General features: G+C 40.5%; 1 long non-coding RNA gene across 1 annotated transcript; it reads right to left on the bottom strand.

The window, feature by feature from the left end:
* Positions 1-1796: 1796 nt before the first annotated feature.
* LOC135289881 (uncharacterized) lies at positions 1797-3446 on the bottom strand. Its single transcript, XR_010352616.1, has 3 exons — positions 3320-3446; positions 2119-2257; positions 1797-2013 (listed from the first exon to the last, which is right to left on the bottom strand). It is a non-coding gene; the product is annotated as an uncharacterized LOC135289881 (long non-coding RNA).
* Between the last annotated feature and the right edge of the window lie 3000 nt (positions 3447-6446).

The following is a 6446-nucleotide window of genomic DNA, read 5'->3' as shown; positions in this document are numbered from 1 at the left end:
GGTAGCCTGGATATGGTGTTGCCAGCCATTTGGAGAATAACTGTTTTCTTCTATTCATATACAAAGTTTCAATTTTGCCTTAGGGATTTAAAAAGTATTATTGTTAATTCAATTTTCATTTGCCAAGGATATCTTAAGTAGGTGCCAAGAGGCAGATGCAATTGTTTGGAATATCATAGGTAGGCACTTCAGGAAGAAAAGGAATTTTAAAAGGGCATTCATTTTGATGGCTGTGATTGTTATAACTGCTTCATAGCAAAAACAGAAATTACCCTCTCTCTGAATCCGTTATGAGTTTTATTCTTTGTAAAGAGAAAGGTGTTTTTCTACTAACAGAGAGGGTGGTTTCTTAATGCAAATGGAAACTCCTGATTTTATTTAGGATGAAATAAATTTTCAAAGTCCATGTTCTAATGATTAGATATTCATGAAATTCACAATTGATACAAAAAAATATTCTCTTAGATTCAAATCATTCACCTGTACTTTAAAAGCAAAGAGACAAAGTCCATATGTCTGATCCAAGAAAAGGATTCTATGAAGATCATATTAGTTCCAATTAGTGATTTTTAAGTGCCTCCTGAACTGCATCTAAAAAATTGATGAAAACAATGGTGTTGTTAAATATACCTTAAAAACATTAACTTTGGATCCTTAGTTTGTACTAGGATTTCCCAAACATAAGAAGTAATAATATTGCCTCAAAAGCTGCAGATAAGACTCAATTAAATGTAATTTTAAACTTTTCCTCCTTGGCAACAAAAGAAAGGCTTTATTGTCTAACTTAAGGATTTTGAAAAGAAAATAAAACTTTCCTTAAACCAGGAAGAGGTAGTATAATATTATTCTGTACCATAAAACAAAGCTGAATTTTTACATTCAACATTATCTTAAGTGAGGCCCTTCACAGGTGCAGCTGCAACTAACATTTATTTAAAGCAACCGCCTTATTTTATTTTTTATTCTATACATGACATTTACAAACTCAAACACTCAAAAACAAGGTAGTGAAGTATTGTCTGGATTAAAGTTGGCTATATAATGTTACTCTGACTAGATGACAGTAACAAATTAAGTTGTTGGAGACAAGTCTTGAAGTTTTAATCTGCCAGAGAGACCACAGTTTATTTCTTGGTCCTTCCATAGATGTAGTATCATGTCTACAGTAAACCAGCTTTTTAAAATGTAACCATCACTGTGGTCTACTAGATCTGTTATTCCAAAATTGTAAGCACTCAGGAAGATGGCTGCAAATCAGGAAATATATGTTATGCAATATTAATTACACTGCTAACCCAATTCTTTCATTGTTTGCCCAGATTGTCCATATGCTGCTGATTTGTGTGCTAATAATATCATTCAGTACCCCATAGTAGTGATGTGCAAAAAGGCACTACTGCCCATTAGGCAGCCCTGTACTGCATCGATAAACACCAGATGAGGTAAACTACAAATCAGTTTCATTGTAGGTCTGACTAGTGTGCAGGAAAGGTCAGGTGAGGTCATGTTTTGCACTGAGAAAGTAAGGCATCAGTTGGAAAAGGCAGCAGTATCCCTGAAGGAAGAAGGGAAAAGAGAAGCTGGATACTTAAAGAAAATCTTAACATCAAAACATAAGAGGTATGTATATTTTTTAATGCACCGTGAATCTGCTAATTAAGTTTCCCTGTGTAATCTTAATTATAGCTTCAATTGATGTTTTTCACTTATACTGAATTTCTTTGTAGTGATGTCTGTCTTTCCAAAAGGAAGAAGATATTGATAGGATATCATACCAGTGATTAGCAGCAGTGGAATCCAAAGCTGTGTCTTATTAGGAAATGAGCGTGGGTCCGCTTTGCAGAGCAGACCCTGAAGAACTGATGTTCACTGTAGCCATTTCGTGGAGATTTTTCTTCTTTGGGCCCATGGATTGGCTGCCATTAGTGAAAGGAGCAGACTCAGGATGCATCCCTTGGTTTACTTCCATACAAAAGGTGCCTGGTTTGTAATCCTTATTCAAAGATAATCGTGCTGAAAAAAGTGGGGATTATGTGGAGATTTATTTAAGAAGTCCACATTCAATCTGTTAAATATTATTATGAAGCCAGACTTTACACCAGCTACACAAATACTTACCTTCGGAGCTACCAGAGCAACTAATAACAATGCTGTGCTGTCAGCTTCTCTGTGGGCACACAAAGCAGCAGATGTCACAGGTACAGGCAGGCAGCCAAGGGCTAGTGAGACCTGAATTGTTTGGATTCTCTTCTGGGCACTGAAGAAGAAAGTTTTTAACTGAGTGCAGGCTCTTCAACCAGTTTTCTTCCAAGGTTTTCTCAGTCCTATTTTTTTCTAATGACAGAATTTCTCCTCTGTTTCTCTACTGCAGTTCCAACATGCCCATTATCTCATTTCAGTTTCACACTTCTTGCTCAGCCTTATCCTTTTTCTGTTCACCTACAGGGAGAAGTAGCTCTTGTTTTCCTTCTGCATGCTCATCCAATCTCTCCTCTTGCATACTCCTTAAATTTTGAGCCAAGGTTTTTCATTAATGTTACAGAGACAGATGGATTCTGATGAGTATGTATGATACAACTAAACTATTTTTAAAACACTTTTTTTTCCTTTTTTTAAAAGGAGAAAAAACCTTGGAGCTAAATTAGCAGTGACTTATATTTTCAACACAGAACAGCAGGCTGATGAAATGTTTTTTAAACAAGAGACAAATTTAACATAAATAATGTAATGAGTCTGATATTGATAAAGTTTCTGTGCTTGCAAAACATATGTGTGGCAATTATTGTGCTAGTTATCAAGTTTAAATAATTTCTTTTTTTTTTTTTTTTCATGAGCCTGAAGAAGCAAATCCCCAGAGTGCTTTTTGGGCATCTGTTGAATTGAAATCATAAAAATGTGCAGCCACAACTGGCATGGCTACCTTAGGTTACTTATGTTGATGTACCACTGATGTACACAATTGAATCTTGGCCACACATCTTAAAAAAATACATACAGGTATCTTAGAAGGTGAGAATTGACAATATGCTGCTTAGTTGCCAGCAGGAGTCAAACCATGGCAGATTTTTTGCCCCATGGCATTTTTTTTTGTCATACAGTGCATGGTGCTGTTATTTCAAAGCCTTCAAGGTAATTACAGATGTTCCAGGTTGGATTTATATGTATATGTTCCCTTTTATGCTGTTTATCACCTCTGGTATGGAGAATGATGGTCAAAGTATAAATATTGAGAGGCCTGGCAGACTGGTTATATCACAGGCAGGTGTAACCCAAGCTGTCTTCCCCAGCATATTTTTTATGTGCACTACAGGGACTTTACCCCTTTCTTCAGTACGTAAAAGTTCTGATAGGCCATTGAAGCTTGTTCCATCCTCTAGTGTTGACTAAGCAGGTGGCTTTTGCTAAATGCTTTTCCTGATGTTTGGAGGTCCAAGCACACATTGCTCTTGGTGGACTCTTTATCAGTCCATTTCACAATTCAATTTTCCTGGAGGCTGATGCATAATAGGGATTGTGATGCAGCCACTCTATGCCATGTTCTTTGGACAAAATGTCTATCAGGTTTCATAAATTAGTCCAGTTTTCTGACTCAATTATTTCTGTGCTGCCATGTTGCCATAAGACTTGTTTTTCAAGGTCCTAGGATTGCATTCTGGGCAGTGACATGGCACATGGCATATGCTTCCAGCCGTATGGTGGCTGCTTCCACCACTGTAAACACATGCTTCCCTTGGCAGGGTTGCAGGAGTGTGGCAAAGTCAGCCTAGCACTCCTCCACATACTAAGATTTCAAGCATTTCCCCCATACCAGGAAGGCTTTAACCAGTTGGCTTGCTTGATTGCAGCACCACTCCATATTCACAGATAATGTGTGCCAGGGTGTCCATGCTAAACTCTACTCTATGGTCATGAGCCCGTTTGTGTAGTGTGTCTCTTCCTTGGTGGCCACGGCCTCACTGTCCTGTAAATAATTTACCAGTCCAGATCCACCTGAGCCACTTCAATCTTAGGACCCTCATCTATCCACTGGTTGTTCTGATGTTTTTCAGTGGCATCTGTGTGAAGCACTTTTACAAACAGCAATATCTTGGAACAGTGCAGCAGCCCAGGTGGGTTTGCCTCTGCAGAGCCAGCTGCTCTGTTTCCCTTGCTGTAAACATCCCCACAGGGCATTCCACCATCAGCCAATATAGAGATAGAGCACTGGCCATTTGTTTTGGTCAGCAGTATCTAAAGTTAGCTGCATGGTTTTAATTTCTGCAAATTGGCTTGATTAATCTTTCTGCAACTTGCAGAATAAACATACAGCTTATTACATACACCACATACAGCTGCTTCCTATCTCTGGTGCTTTCCTACAACAGGACCCATCAGGGAGTAACCCTTGGTGCTTTCTTCCACATGCTCCAGATAGGATCACTCTTCCAGTATGTAGCCTAGCCCACATTATTTTTTGTCTTTTCCTGCCTGGATTGGCCCAAGAGCTACTGCATGAAATGTCTCCCAAAATTTTTGTTCAAAGGTGAGATGTTTCTCAGGGCCCTTTTGGAAATTTTTCTTCTGACAGGACACTTGATAGAGAGGGGTCTTACAAGCAGAACTATAATTTGGAATACACATTCTCCAAAACATCACAGCTTAAGAAAGCTTGAGTTTCCTTTTTGCTAGTTGGTGGAAATGTTGCCACTGTTCTGTTAATTACATCCATTGGGATCTGTCCACATCCATGTTGTCATTTTATTCCTAAAATCTGTATCTTCTGTATGGCCCATTTAAATTGTTTTGTTTAATGGCAAAAGCAGCTTTCAGAAGTATTTGGACTGTTTTCTTCACTTTCTCAAAAAATCTGCTTTGTTGCCCATGATGATGTCATCAATGTATTGCAGGTGTTCCAGAGCTTCACCCTGCTCCAGTGCAATCTGGACTGGTCCATGGCAGATGGTAGGGCTGTGTTTCCAACCTGGGGCAGTCAATTATGTGTACAGGATGCCTGTTCAAGTGAAAGCAAGCTCAGTCTGATGTGCCAGGCCATTGAGTCCAATTCACATAGTGCAGTAAATTGGTTAATCTCTTTTTCCACCTGGGTGGAGGCATGACCCCTCTAGTCCTGGTCATAGTATTCATAATTCACCTCTTGGAAATAAGATTCAGAAGTCCCTTTATTAAAATCATAAGTTAGACCAGCCCTTCTATTTGGTCTGAGGAACTGCCCACTGGAACTGGAGCACATATTTTCCTCGAAGAACCCCCTTTGTTGTGATTGTGATTGTTTTTTTAAACCACAATAGAACCCACCAAATTCACTATTTAATTCCCCTCCTTAGCTGTACAAGGGAGAGAAATTTTAATGAAAGTCTTAAGATAAAGCTATGGAGAAATCACTCACCAGTTACCATCATGGGTGAAACAGACTAAATATGGGGAAAATTAGCAAAATTACCTAATAATAAAATCAGAGTAGGGTGATCAATAATAAACACAAGTCTTAAAACATCTTCCCCTCAATTCTCCCTTCTTTTCAAGTACAACTTCACTCCTGTTTTTTTCTTCTCTTCCTCCCCTATAGCAATGCAGGGGGATGGAAGATCGGGGTTGTGGTCAGCTCATCATGTTGCTCATCATGCTGCTCCTTCCTCCTTGGGAAAAGGACTGCACACACTCTTCCACACACTGCTCCTGTGTGAGGGCCCTCCTATAATTTCTTCCACCTGACTCCTTCCCATTCTGTAGTTCTTTAGAAACTGCTCCACTGTGGATCCCTTCCATGTGGTCCAGTCCTTCAGGAACAGTCTGCTCCAGCTTAGATCCCCTTCTGGGTCACAAGTCCTGCCAGGAAAGTTGCTCCGGCATGGGCTGGTGTCTGCATGGGTCCACAGATCCTGTCAGGGCCTGCTCCAGTGTAAGCCTCTCACAGGGTCACAGCCTCCTCTGAGTTTCCACTTGCTCTGGCATGGGCTCCTCCATGGGCTGCGGGTGGATCTCTGCATCCCTGTGATTCCCCATGGGCTGCAGGTGGATCGCTGCATCCCTGTGATCCCCCATGGGCTGCAGGGGCACAACTGTGTCACCATGGGCTGCACCAGGGGCTGCAGGGGAATCTCTCTTTGGCACCTGCAGCACCTCCTGTCTCTCCTGCCCCTGCTTCTCCACTGACCTGGTGTCTGCAGGGCTGTTCTTCTCACATATTATCACTCCTCTTTCCTGGCTACCAGTGTGCAGTGCTTTTTTGGCCCATTGTTAAACATTTTATCCAAGAGATGTTGCCACTGTACCTGTTGTGCTCTGCCTTGGCCAGTGGTGGGTCTGTCTTGGACCTGGCTGGCATTGCTCTATTGGACTCTGTAGGGGAAGCCTCTAACAACCTGTAGTCCCATCCTGCTACTAAATCCTTGTCATAAAAATCCAATATAGAATACTAAAGAAAGGGATATATCTTACAAAATAAG

This window comes from Passer domesticus, chromosome 1 (assembly GCF_036417665.1).
Source record: "Passer domesticus isolate bPasDom1 chromosome 1, bPasDom1.hap1, whole genome shotgun sequence".
NCBI lineage: Eukaryota > Metazoa > Chordata > Aves > Passeriformes > Passeridae > Passer > Passer domesticus.
The sequence above is the reverse complement of the archived record's forward strand: the minus strand, read 5'-3'. Positions and strand labels throughout refer to the sequence as shown.